This window comes from Abramis brama, assembly GCF_963993115.1.
Source record: "Abramis brama genome assembly, chromosome: 12".
In the NCBI taxonomy this organism is placed as follows: Eukaryota; Metazoa; Chordata; class Actinopteri; order Cypriniformes; family Leuciscidae; genus Abramis; species Abramis brama.
This window is the reverse complement of record NC_139974.1, coordinates 30,777,085-30,790,363: the sequence shown is the minus strand read 5'-3', so window position 1 is coordinate 30,790,363 and position 13,279 is coordinate 30,777,085. Positions and strand designations below refer to the sequence as shown.

Here is a 13,279-nt window from a genome sequence, read left to right as displayed (position 1 = left end):
TCACATTGCTCTCACCTCAGGCCTGTAGGAAATCAAAATGTGGACATAGGTCACCATGACCTAATATAGGATCTGTAACCATTTCCTGTGACATATGTTCTGAGTGATGTACATATTGTATGTACGTAAGAAAATGGAGCTTCATTTATTTGAAGGATTAGTGCCAACATACACTTGAAGCGAGACACTGATCTTGAAAATGGCAAAATCAATCACAATTACGTTCCTTCCAGTTGAACACATTGAGGGTATATGAAGTTGCAAATTCTTTCAATTAATTATAAGCGTTAAAAGAAAGTTTGATAAAGAGCCTGACCTCGTTTAGTGAGACAAATTTTTAAGCTTCCTTTTGAAACTTCATTAATATGCCATAAGATCCATTGGCAAAATTTGTGATATTCCTGTAAGTCATTAAAGTGAAAGTATAGTGGGACTTTAAGAGGGGATCAGACAGGGATAAAAAACCCATACAAAAATAGTATGTGTGCCTTTACACTTCAGAATGGCTCTGTAATCCCTCATCCTTTTATTTAAAATGCCTTTTGAACTGAAGTTAGCAGTGTAGACATTAATCCAGCATTTTGATAGCACAAAGGATTTAGTTCGATTTGATTCATCAGTATTATCAGGTTGTTTAAAATTAGCCTTGTGTTTTATTGCGGTTTCAAAGTTAATCCATTAGGCCTCTCATGAAATATGTCAGCATCTTCATGGAGATAAATGGCACTATGCTAAAAATCGCTCAGCAAGGTGTTCCTTATAAATCATACATGACTTCACATGTACAGATGCACAACGTCTGTTTTTTTGTCCATACAATGGAAGTCAATGGGATTCCACTGTTGCTTGAACCCCAACATTCTTCAAAAAATCTTGTGTTTTGAAGATTGAAGAAAGTTATACAGATTTGGAACAACACGAGTGTTAATGATATAAATGGTATCAAGAATTTTAATTTTTTGGACGAACTGTCCCTCAAGTAAAACCAAAGGTCTTGGTGTGAAGGGAAAACCTGTTTGATAACAGTCATTTTTTCTATTCTGTTTGGTAAGTGAAGCTAGATAGTTGAAGCTACACTTAATAATTGCAGTATTAAAAAGTATTCAAAAGGTTTCAGTTTAGGTCTAATACAAAAGAGTGTTAGACAAATTAGTTATTGGTATTCTGCACGATATTCAGCCTCCGAGCTTGATACATATGCATTATAATGAACGCATGGGTCAAGCTGCAGTGTAGATGGTGGAACCTTGTGGCAAGGTTAGCAAAGACAAGTCAGCCCCCTTCTCTCTTGATTCCCACGCTCTATGACTGTCCAGCTTCGGGCCACTTGCATGAGACACACATGTCATGCCACATATTCTACACTGACCCACTTACAGTACAGCACATATATAATGCTCATGTGAAGGTGGGGGTCAGAGTCTTTTCCACCAGCACAGGCGCAGAAATCACACATCAGCCGAGAGCAGAACGCTGAGAATGAACTGCTACTGTATTGAGCTTTAATGCTTTTCTTTCTTACAGACAGCAGATTTTTTTTTTTATATATACAATTTTCTTAAATAAGAATACAACAAAGAGAAAAGGATCAGCTCTGTAGCATCCCTCTATCCATCTGATTGAAACAAAGAAGGGATAGAGAGATGCAGGATGGAGACAAGGTTCAGACGATCTATGACATGGAGATATAGAGAGAAGGATAGGAAGAAATGCAGACAGGCATGTTTCCATGGGCGAAGGGGAAAGATTTGGGGTGAGAAACTTGCATCATTGGCTGCAGCCAATCAGAGGCCTCGTATAAAATGTTCAAAGGGAGTGTCCTAGCAACAGACAAGTAAATACATTTTCAGCCTCAGATTGATTTCATATAAAGGTAAAGCACATATTTTTGCTAAAAAGACATCTTGATGTGTATACGGTACTGACACAAACTAATAATGCATATAGTAATTTAATGATAAAATTCGGAACTTTTTTGGTTTAAACAGCATTTCAAGTATTCATAAAATACATACCTATACAATATGCACATATGCATTATATTTTGCTGTCAACTGCATTTATGTGCATTTGACACTGAGTGTTTTTTTTGTGTGTGTGTTTTTTTTTTGTACTTGAATGACAATGATCAAAAACAATGATTTTGTATAATGATTGAAAGCTAAAGCTGTTCTTTACCCTTGCAAATAAATATTCAGGAAATTACAGATCTTGTAGCCACCCAACCTGATTTTTTTTCCTGACATGTCAGGGGTCTTTTACAATCAAAAGCATTCATTTCCGGACATGTATGACCAGACTCCATATTCTAGGGCTTCATTCATACATCTACCTCTTTCTTCCCCCCCTCAGGTGTGAATTTCCTCTCCCATATTCCGCTCATGAGAACAAGAACTAATCGAAAAAAGGAGTGGTTCATCTCTCCATTCATGATTTCATTCATTTCTCCCAGCTGTTCACATGCTACATGTTTTTAGCTATAACAATGCACAAGCTGCACACATACAACCGCATGCAACCTAATTAGCCCTGTGTGGTTTATCGTTTACAACAAATGCCTCTGCAAATGTCACTGGGGAATAAAATGTCATTTCTATGAAGATCATTCTGCCTGAAGGGAAAACGCTTCTATGTCCACAAAAGGGTTGATCAACGAGAACATCCATAACTATTTACCCATAACACCTCCTTATGCACCACTGGCTTTGGTTAATATCAGAGGTTGAGTATTGATTAGACTAATAGGTGCGTTAATTTGCCTTAACTAAAGCAGACGGTTAGTTTTACAGGACACGTACGTGTAATACAACTGGAGTGTTGTGTGTTTGTGTGTCAGTGTGTGCATTCTGCCATGTGCTGCAGTGAAAGAGGACGAGCCCCAGTTGACCGATCGTGGGGCTGAAAAAGTAGAACACCCCCTTCCCTTCCCTCTCCTCCAATCCCTCCTTCTTCCGCACCCAGTCCCAGTATAAGCCGGCTGCGATGGATGCCGGTACAGCATCACCTAGGTATCATGCTAGCACATCAACAGCATCTCTCTCTACCCAAGCAATGAGGATGAATGAAGCAGAAAAAGATACTGACACACACAAAAAGCTGGAAACAGAAATAGTTAGCGTGCCCTCTTACCGGCTCGGCGTGTTTCAGGGAGAAAACAGTGGTCCAGCGCTTTCCGTAGGCAAAAGGAAGAAGAGAAAGGATGGAGGGAGTAAAATAAAAGAATGAAAAGGGGAAAAAGAGCAGGACCAGAAACAACACTCCTGTATCCCAGGGAGCTGAGACTGTGGGTTTCCCTAAACGCACGGCTAGTGTCTGCTTAAACCACAAGCTCACGCTGAGTGTGTGCGTCTCTCTCTCCCCCTCCCTCGCTCGCGTTTAGGCACCAAATGGTCTCTCTCACTGTCTCTCTGCTTTCAAGACAGTCCTGCCTAGCAGCTGCTCATCTATGAGAAATAGAACGCTCTGTTCCTCTCTCTCTCTCTCTCTCTCTCTCTCTCTCTCTCACAAAGACCTCCGCTAGCCTCTCCCCTTCACACCCCCTCCCCCTAACTAACAACTGACTGCTGGGGGGGTGGGAAGGGGGTGCGAGAATGCAAGCGGATGGTTTGCACGAGTGTTGTTTGTTTGTGTATATAAGGGTGGGGGGAATTAACCCTTCTCCTTCAGGCTACAACAGCAGGTGTGTGTGTTTGTGTTGGTGGGTGACATGGACGTGTCCCCTCCGAAAAGGTGATGAGTCGCTGTGCTTATGGGGAAGGTGAAATGAGGCACGTCTAAGTGGCCAGAATAGCTATTGTTTGTGGTCGTTTGTGGATTCAAACCACTGTTGTATAGGCTACATAAAGACATTCAGCCATGTAGACTAGCACAGGACTGATGTTGGCGCATCAGGGAAGGTATAAAGATGTCCTCGGATGTAAAATGCATATTAAATTCATTCATGCAAACCTGGGTACTGGATATACAGTAGGCTACTCTGTAAAAAAATATATATATTTTTGTTGTAGTTGTAGGTAAAACAAAGATTATTGGAGTATGTTTTTTTTGTTCAGCTGCGGAATCAGCTGCGGGAATTCATTCGACCCGCGATGCGTGGGAATTCATTCGACTCGAACTTTGGGTATTCTCTAGCCACTGAGCATACATCATTTGAGCCCCTTTCACATATAGCGTTGATCCCAGAAAATTGCCATGGAATTGCTAGAGTACCTTACGTGTGAACGCAAACACTCCCAGGGATTGATCCCAGGATCGATCGCGGGGACGGGGACCTAGTAACATTGTTGGGATCAGTCCCGGAAGTCGCACTGTGTGAACAAAAGGCAGGACCAATGCCATAAGAGGTCTGTCGTAGTGATGACTTTTGTCGTAGTGATCACACATGAGCATTGTGGGTTTGAATGAGTGCACTCAATATCATCCACTATGGTTTCGGACACAACTACAAATGGCTGTCCCTTCAAATAACGCCCTATTTGAGGATATAGGGGGCAATTTCACAGCCCAGGACTGGCAGCGCGTGATAAGGCACACCTGAATCGAATGGAGCCTCGTCCCTGCCGCTGTTAAATGGGGTGTGTGCCTCTGCTAGAGAGACCATGGTATCCTCGCAGGTCCAGGAGGGGAGCAGGGAGGGATTCCCGCTCCGCCAAGCCGTGAGTCGCCGGACCCATATGCCAGTGCAGGGATGCATGATTTGCTGCCGCCAGGCTGAGAATGGCTGGGCCGCCTTACCTCTCAAACGCCGTGGCCCTTGGGCTAACAGACTAAAAGCTCTAAAAACTCAAGTGTTTTTCTTTTTCTGATGAGAAGGTTCCAGTTTAACAGGGTTAACTTTCATTTCATCAAAATAGTCAGGTTCTGTCAGGAGACGGCATAGTGTTCACATACGTCAGTGGGTGACTCATGCTTTGTGGAAAAGTACAACAAAATGTTTTGTCGAAATTGAGAAGAACAAGAGTGTGTGGAGGAGTGCACTGTGTGTGAGTGTGAAAATGCTTTTAGACATGCTTACCCCTAGTGTGAGCCTCCACCAGTAATGGTAGTGCATTAAAAAAGAGTCAGACAAATGTATATCTAATTATAGATATAAGCCTTCCTGTCAGGCTGCTCTTCTCAATAAGAGGATGTTGTGAGGTTTCACTTTCAGACTTGCTCACATATTCTTTCTGTGTTAATGTGCAATTCTCTTGTCACAGTCTGTTAAGCTGTTTCTTTTTATTTTGATTTGAAGTCCTGGTTGTGAATGCATTCACAGCTAACTTAGATACCAATGCTTAATTTTGAAAATGTATTCATGATTTATTTTAGATGCATGTGCAAAAGACACCTGATTTTAGGCATAGTCCCTTTAATAAGACAAGTCATTTCACTCGTCGGCCATCTTTGAAACGCCTCTCGGGCATGCAAGTGCAGCTCCTATCTTTTTGAATAAGGGAAACATCAAATTCTCCAAAACTGCTTGCCAAGCTTACGATTAAATTTCATATTTGAAATCACCAATGAAATCTGACAACAACTTTCTCATAAATTTTGTTTCTAAATGCCCAAATCATGACAGAAAACTAAATTTTTCAGCCTGGATCAACCTAATGCGCATGCGCCGTGGAAGCGCACATCTGACTGACTCCTGAGCTTCTAACGACAGCTGTAATGACGAGATGACTTTACCAATCGGCGATTGGCTCTTATTTAGAAGGCGGGACTTATACCAGTGACATAGCTTGTGTAATTCAATAGTCTTTGTTCTAGGGTATTCTGGGTGGTTGCTAGGGCGTTGCTGTGGTATTGTACGTGGTTGTTGTGTGGTTCATAGAGCATTGCTATTTTGGTTGTGGGGGGTTGCTAGGCTGTTATTATGCCTATAGCCTCTGTGGCACATCCTGCTTTTGCAAAGTTAGAGTTGTTCATCTGTCAATATATTTGGTTGATCCTGGAACAACATTCCTGTTCGAAATTTTGTCCTAACTCGATCCCTACCTGTAAACCTAACCCTACCCATAAATTGTCCCTAAAGTCAGAGGGAAATGATAGGTGAATAACACTGATGTAGAAGCACCTAACCTTGGTTGTAAGCCTAAACTTGACATAAACTGTAAACTTGTCCCTCAAATCTGATTGGTTGATTGGCATGTTGTTCCAGGATCAACAAAGATGTTGATCCTGGAACATGTTGCACTCGGTGAAATCAGGTTCTGCAGGCTCTGTGACTCTGGTCTCTTCTTCAATGTAAGTCCATGAGATTTTTTTTGCGTTCTACCAATTTTATTAGCACTGCTAATAAAAGTATTAACTAGTATGACTGACAGCCACAGTGGCACCAAATCAGCAGAGTCTCTTCCTGCTGATGTCATAAACAGACCTGCTTATTGCCAGGTGACTGAGATGTGCAGTGTGGGAAATGTTATTGTGACATAAAAAAATGAGTGGTGACATTCCACAATTTCCTGAACAGAGCTACCATACTCTCATATCTTTATTTCCGCTCTTTTATGTTTTCTTATGACATATTCAAACTTTGGAGGTGAGACAAAACTGCCTGTGAATGATAGGAAATGAGAAATGGGCTTTATAAAAACAAGCCGTGACAAGACAGAATCAAAATATTCACATAATATACGTATTTAATATATATTTAGCAAATAATCACACAAGTTTCTTGTTTTGGGATGTTTATTAGTGACAAAGTTGGAGATTGGTTATACTTTATTTTCTATCATTTTTAGATAATGTACTTTAAAATAGACTTTGTTATATTTAATTTGACATAAGGTCATGTCACGATTTTCAAAATCTATGTTTTCCAGAGTCTTTTATTGGCTGTAAATTTGTGGGAAGGCACACTACCTTTCAAAAGTTTGGGGTCGGTACGATTTTTTAGGTAAGTTTCTTATGCTTTTTTTAAATGTTAATTTTAAATATTTCATTTACTTTTAATAATGTTAATGTTTATCTTGTAGATTTTTAACATTTTTAAAATGGTGATCTGGAATGAAAATTCCAGATGACAAAGATGAATTTTCAGAATCATTACACCAGTCTCCAGTGTCACATGATCCTTCAGAAATCATTCTAATATGCTGATTTGGTGTTCATAAAACATTTCTTATTATTATCAGTGTTGAAAACAGTTGTGCTGCTTAATATTTTTGTAAAATATTCTTTATTTCTTTGAAATAAAAAATCTTTTGAAACATAGATGTCTTTACCGTCACTATTGGTCAATTTAATGTGTCCTTGCTGAATAAAAGTATTAGTTTCTTTCTTAAAAAAAAAAAAAAAAGAAAGAAACTTACTTGACCCAATATTTTGAACAGTGGTGTATTTTCCATGTTTCTTCAGCTGAATTATTGACATCAATAGTCTATAACACAAACAACACAAAATCTGAAAATCTCATACAGTATAAATATGTTTACGAGAGGGGAAACATACTCTTTTGAAGGTTTCAGAATAATACCTTATTTCTGAGGTCGACAGCTCATTACAATCCAACTATTTACTATTGCATCATGCCTTTATATCTGAAGTAACGACCGTTAACCACCCCCCACCCCCCTCCTCAACACCCCCTCATTCAGTAAACTCCACTTCCTCTTCTGTTTATTATGCGAATATTAGCCCAGTGACCTAAATCTTCCAATGGAGGGTGGAACTGCTCTAGTGAAGACGGCTGTTTGCCAGCCTGCCTGTTAGTGTTGGTTTGGTGAACATCTCCAGACATGTTGAATCCAAGGGAACAGCTGTATTCTTGAACTCCAACCACTCTGTGAAACAATGTACAGCATGTGATACAGACATGCATTGAGATGTATTCAGTGCGTATGTGTGGGACAGTATGCATGTCTATGTCACTATTTAAAGAGAGAACCAATTACAAGATGCATTTGACTGAGACAAATTAGTTTGGGATCCTTTTCTTATGCCTGACAGTTCAAGAATAATTCCGTGCTTGAAATTTGAGATTGTTGATGGTATAATGAATGTGGAAGTGCAACCTGCAGCGTTTACATATACGTAGCATAATGCATTCAGGTCTATGAATGGATGTGATGACTCATGCTAATTAGCATTTAGTCGAGTTTGACCTTTGCAGGAAATCATAGCGCTCTGGCATTCACCACTCCAACACTGAACAGTACAAGCAGCCACCATCAGGCCAAAACTGATCCCATTATTATCCTTTAACTCTTAAAGCTAATGATCCAGTTGCAAAATCCGATGGCAAAAAATTGCTGAAATGTTCTGCGTAGGGTGCTACTTATATCAAGCAAACTCATTTTGAAGTTCTGAAGTATTTAATACCATAAGTTCAGTAGGTTTTTAATGGGTGGAACTGTATAGTTGTAGGTGGACAGTACTGCTAAGCAGCACGACACTGACATTTCCTGATAGTATTGTAATACAGATTTCCATTTATGCCATTAAATCCTAAAACAATAACACAACTTTGAAGGCTTTTTGGCAACATGACAGTATATGGTTTTTTGTATCTCTATAAGCCACGACTTAAGGCTTTTTAAATTTTAAATCCTACTTTGAGTTTTTGGAGTGCTATTTTTTATTGAATAACAGGATTAGTTCACCCAAAAATTCATCCAAATTTAAAAACTCATCCTCGTGTTGTTCCAAACTTTGGTTCATCACAAATGACTTCCATTGACGATATCTGAGGGGCTCCTTATATGTGAATCGATCAATATTTATATGTGAATAAAAGCCGAAATTAAATCTGTTTGTCATATAAAGTGATCGTGTCTCTTCAGAAGACTTTGATTGTGTTTTGAAGATGAACAAAATGAGGGTTTGTAACGACATAAGGGTGGGTAAAAATGATGACAGAATTATCATTTTTTGGGGAAAAATATGCCTTTTAAGTTAATCTTTTAGGGGCCCTTCTGAAGACCAGCATAACCCAGAAGCAGAAATAGTGCTGGTGGACCTGCACTGACAAGATGTTCACCAGCAAAATTTAGGTAAAGCAAAATTAAAGGTAAATTTAGATATTTCAGGTAAAGTCTACCAGCACACCATCATCCCATGTCAGCCATCCCAGGTCTAGTCATCGAGGGAGGATGGCTTTTAGATTAATTTGGGGAACACAAGTTCAGCAGAAAAGCCCAACCTCTATTTGCTGAAATATTTATATTTGAGCAACATTTCCATGCAGTTCAAAGCTGAGCCGTCCATAATTCATATCAGGTCTATTATTTTTTGGGTCGATTGTGTCATCCCATATAGTTGCCTTGAGCTGTGGACAAAAATAAAGTAGTCCATAAATGTCCAGCCAACCGAAAAAATCTCATGTAAGATGCTAGAGCCCACTTTAAGGCTTTAAATGCATGCGAAATCATTGCTACCATTCTACCGGCATTATCAACAGATCTCTATACCTGAAAACTGACAGCATGTTTGATTGATGCAGGGTTTTGTGACCTTGGATTCTTCTGGTTTTATCCATGCCAAGGGCTTTTGTGATACATTTAAGTCTGCACCTGTCTTCATGTGATGAATTTTATCTGTGACGCCTGCAATGACATTTGGTTTGTGCTTTTGTGGGGGTGGTGAGAAACACAAAGAAAAGTCTTCAAATGATCCCACTCAATGAATGATCCTCAGTACAGGACTGACGCCACAGTCATCTGAAAATAACCCTCACAAACATGCTGTAACATGCTATCATCCCACAGAGAAATCCATAGGCATATTAATCACACACACCCCCCCCCCCCCAACCCTGCTCCTAAACCTATTTTTGTCCTTTTATTCAGGGCCACTCAAAGAGGTGCCGTTATTCACACTGTCTCCATCCATTTGCCCCCTCCACCTCCCCTTACTCCTCTAAACACCCCCTTAAAAATGTGAACAGATAGTACGGTCCAGCTACACTCTTGCTCATCCCTCTCGCCACTCTCACTCTCTCCATATAAGGGCAAAATGCATTGAGAAAGAGCGGGAGAAGGGGCTGTACCAGCTCTCAGAGGCAGGCAGGGGGACCGCCGCTCTGTGAAGAATGAGAGAGAGAATGAGCAGAGGTAGGGAGGGAATCAATGGTTCTGAAAGGACAGCGCCTTGATGTTCCCTATGAGAGCAGGAGAACATCTAGTACAGACTCAGAGCTCTAGTCTAGATAAGTGAAACAGGAAGGACACAAATAGTGTGGCTGAACGATAAGCCATGACTGTGAACTTTTCTCAGTTTCTATGATGTTATCTCAGTTTCTACGTTAATTTTAGTAGCAGGCTTTGCTAAGGCAAGCATCACTTTAGCTATTGTTCATACGTTAGTGAAAGCCTTAGGGTTAGTGAATAGACACTAATCTATTAAGTTATCAGATGAGAGGGAAAAAATCCAATAGACATACTTTGAAGGACGGCCTCTAGAGACTTTGAGGTTGGCTCTCTTGACTAAGGCCACCCAGGACACCTGAGCAACAGTCTAGAATTGCCTTAAAGGGTTAGTTCACCCAAAAATGAAAATTATCCCATTATTTACTCACCCTCCTAGGTGTGTATGACTTTGTTCTTTCAGCCAAACATAATCAGAGTTATATAAAAAAATATCCTGGCTCTTCCAAGCTTTAATATGGGAGTAACTTGCAACTAGCAGGAAGAGTGAGCTCTGACCCGACGTATGACGTATTGACGAACGCGGAAGCGCAGAGGATAGAACATTGGTCACGAATTCGAAGTCTAAAACGAGAATTTTTAAAGAGAAATGTCAGAGGAGCATGAGTTTGTTGCCCAGCCCTATTAGTTTAAACCGCGAGAGGCAACTACTCTCACCTAAGCTTACGCTACTCCTACATCCTACGTCATACGTCAGGTCAGAGGTCAATCTTCTGCCAGAACTCAACTCACGTATGGCCGTTACCGGAAGACAGTGATTACAGTCATTTTGGGGTGAACTAACCCTTGAAAAATGCCCTATAACGACCAAAAACCATAGCAACTGCTTAGCAACACCATAGTAACCACCGAGTACACCATAAAATTGCCTTAGCAACTGCCCAGAACACCCATAGCAACCATCTAACTCTGCAAAATCAGGACATGCTGCCAATTGCCCCCGAGGCAATCAGCATACTCATAATACATATTCTCACATAGGCACTTGTTTCAAATATGTAATTTTTATTATACTGCTCCAAGGCAAATGTTTAAAACAGTATTTGCATACGTGTGTGTTTGTGTGTGCCACATGCTTTTACAGGTGGATGAATGCCTGTGTGCCAGCACATTTTGTTGTGACAGATTGACCATTTCAAATTAGACCTCACTGTACTGGCTACGTCTTCCCACGCAACACTGCTGAGATCAGACACACATTAGTGCGGATAATGAGGGCTGCCCTCATTGTAACACCTGAGTGCTGACAGAATCTTCTCTCAGATGCCACACGCTCACTGATCAAAAACGACAGACCTCATCATTCATACATTTCAGCCTCACTTAATGCACAAATATGGAGTTTAGGGTATGACACCGTATTTTGTTATGCAAATACATTCTCATTCAATTCTTGAAGGGATTGTTCATCCAAAAATGAAAATTCTGTCATCATTTACTCACCCTCGTGTAATTTCAAATTCGTATGACTGTCTTTCTTCTGTGAAACACTCAAGGAGTTATTTATAGCAGAATGTCAGAGATGAAAATGAAGCGAGATTTTCAGAGCACACAAAACTATCTTATGAATTCAGATGACTTGGAAATTAGTGCAAATACACTCTTAAAAATAAAGGTTCTAAAAAGGTTTTTTGTAGCGATGCCATAGGAGAACCTTTATTTTTAAGACTGTAGGGTTCTATGAGCACGTTTATGATGATTTTATCATGTCTTTTGTCTTATTTTGCCCTTTTATTAATGTGACAGTTCCTGGTCTCTATATCCACTTTCATTGTCTGAAATAGAGCAGTGTGATTATTCTTCTAATCTTTTATTGTGTTCTATAAAAAAACATGGACATAGGTTTTGTGGATATTGTTCTCTCAATCAGGCTTGGCCGCAATGACCAAAACTGAGGTAAAACTCAAACCGGTAGGTTTGCTTGCAGATATGGCAGGAACACAATGCATAAACATGAGATGATACTTGAGATCATCAGCAGATGAGATAGACTTGTATTGTTAGCTTTGATTTTTCGTCTTACAGAATTGTTGGAGCACACACACACATAAGGTCAGACGATAGCTGCGTCCCAATTCAGAGGCTAAATCCTTCGAAGGCCGCATTCGAAGACCGATTGTGTCACAGCGGCGTGACTAAGGCTGCCCTAATTCGAAGGCTCCTTAAAATGCGGCCTTGAAATGTATCCTTCGTTTCCTGGGCAATGAAGGATACAACAGATGGATCCTTCACAGCCTACCCTACCCCAGAATTCATTGCGCGCCGGTGACGACAGGATTTTTTTAGAGATATTGCCAGAATGTGTGCTCCAATAGTGCTGGTGTTTGGTAACCTAAACCATCATATATGATGGTTTAGGTTACCGATAGGATTGTGTTTTGATTGATGGAATGTGTAAATCCTCTTCAGCGAAAACTTGATAAGAAATTGATAAGACTGTGAATCATTTTTTCACTGTCTGAATGATTTTATGATTTATAGATTTGGTCACCCAAAGAATTTAAGCTTTTGTTGCCCTTTATTTCACACAGTTAATTATTGTAAGCACTTACTGTGACTGACCTTTGAATAGTGTATTCAATGATTCTCCTGTTGTAGATTCTGCTGTAAGCAGTTTAGTAGTATTCAGTTTCCTCATTGTATTGACTACTGGAGCTGGCCTGTGAGAATACAGATGGGATTAATGTTACTGCACCAATATCATCTCTAGTCACCCCACAGCATCTAAAACTGCTGCTGAGTCTTTGTGTGAGAGTATGTCTACAGTTAAGGCTTGCATAGTGTATTTATGTGTTTATCTCATGCTTACACATTCTTAATCCTCTCTGTCTGAGAATAGAGTTCAGTAATTGCTTACTCTATAAGAAGGCTGTGATAACTGACAAGCCAGAGTTAGGGGTGGTGGAACCCCCCTTTTTTCTTGATAAACAGCTCCTTTTGTATCATGTTTGACATATTCCTGAATAGACTCTGTTTTCTGTCCTGAAACAACCCCCCATCCCCCAAATCAGTTGTGGAAACTTTAAACCCTGATTCAGATTTTATTTGTCAACTCAATCATGCAGTCACCTGTCAAGAAACAGGGATTCAGTTTATAGTTCAGAAATATCATGGGTGTATCCGATCGTGACAAATAATATCAGGATGTGCTA

General features: G+C 40.1%; 1 protein-coding gene across 2 annotated transcripts in view; it reads right to left on the bottom strand.

Moving 5' to 3' along the window:
- The window catches only part of fam49al (family with sequence similarity 49 member A, like), a 30,696-nt gene extending 27,203 nt beyond the window's left edge, over positions 1-3,493 (bottom strand). Inside the window, exon 1 of one of the 2 annotated variants that reach the window (XM_084132104.1) lies at positions 3,130-3,493. The gene's annotated coding sequence lies outside the window, so the exon portion shown is untranslated. The remainder of the gene's footprint in view (positions 1-3,129) is intronic. The other variant, XM_084132107.1, reaches the window with a different exon arrangement.
- Between the last annotated feature and the right edge of the window lie 9,786 nt (positions 3,494-13,279).